Source organism: Lontra canadensis, unplaced genomic scaffold (assembly GCF_010015895.1).
Source record: "Lontra canadensis isolate GAN:19392208 unplaced genomic scaffold, GSC_riverotter_1.0 scaffold5, whole genome shotgun sequence".
Classification (NCBI taxonomy): Eukaryota; Metazoa; Chordata; class Mammalia; order Carnivora; family Mustelidae; genus Lontra; species Lontra canadensis.
In genome coordinates, this window is record NW_022630999.1 from 12,642,784 (window position 1) to 12,643,451 (window position 668).

General features: G+C 40.3%; 1 pseudogene; it reads left to right on the plus strand.

Moving 5' to 3' along the window:
• The first annotated feature begins 313 nt into the window (after positions 1 to 313).
• On the plus strand, positions 314 to 413 carry LOC116864448 (annotated as a pseudogene).
• The last annotated feature ends 255 nt before the right edge of the window (positions 414 to 668 follow it).

The following is a 668-nucleotide window of genomic DNA, read 5'->3' on the forward strand; positions in this document are numbered from 1 at the left end:
AAGCCATATTTTTGGTCCTCTCAAGGCTGGAGTATAAAGCCCATGGACTTCAACAGACATGAGATTATAGCAGTCTCTACTTATTACCTGAAAACCACCCTTTTTGGTGCTAGAGACAGCTGTGATCGTTGTCAGCAAGTTCCTGCAATTTCTTCAATTTCCTGACATACTGAAAGCCGCAAAACTGATGTAACCTCTCCTCCTGCCCTTATAAAGCACTTGATTTCTATTTTGAATTCTTTAATACTTGCAGTTCACAGAGTGACTTCTGTTTTCCAGACTAATAAATTTCCTATTTAAGACAATGGGAGAGAGCTTTGTGCAGTGGCAGTATCGTAGCCAATGAGGTTTATCCGAGGCATGATTATTGCTAATTAAGACAATGGGAGAGACAGTATAGCATGGTGATTATCAGCATGGCCTTTCTTCCTTCCTTCCTTCCTTCCTTCCTTCCTTCCTTCCTTCCTTCCTTCCTTCCTTTCTCTTTTTCTCTCTTTCTCTCTCTCTCCCTTTTCTTTCTTTCCTGCTTGTTTGCTTGCTTGCTTGCTTCCTTTCTTCCAGAGATTTTTCCATCAGAAACTTTATTTTGTAGTGAATCCAAAGACATTTAGGACTGGTCAAGAGTAGGTGAAAGTGGCTATTTATATCAGGAGGAAATGTCACAAACT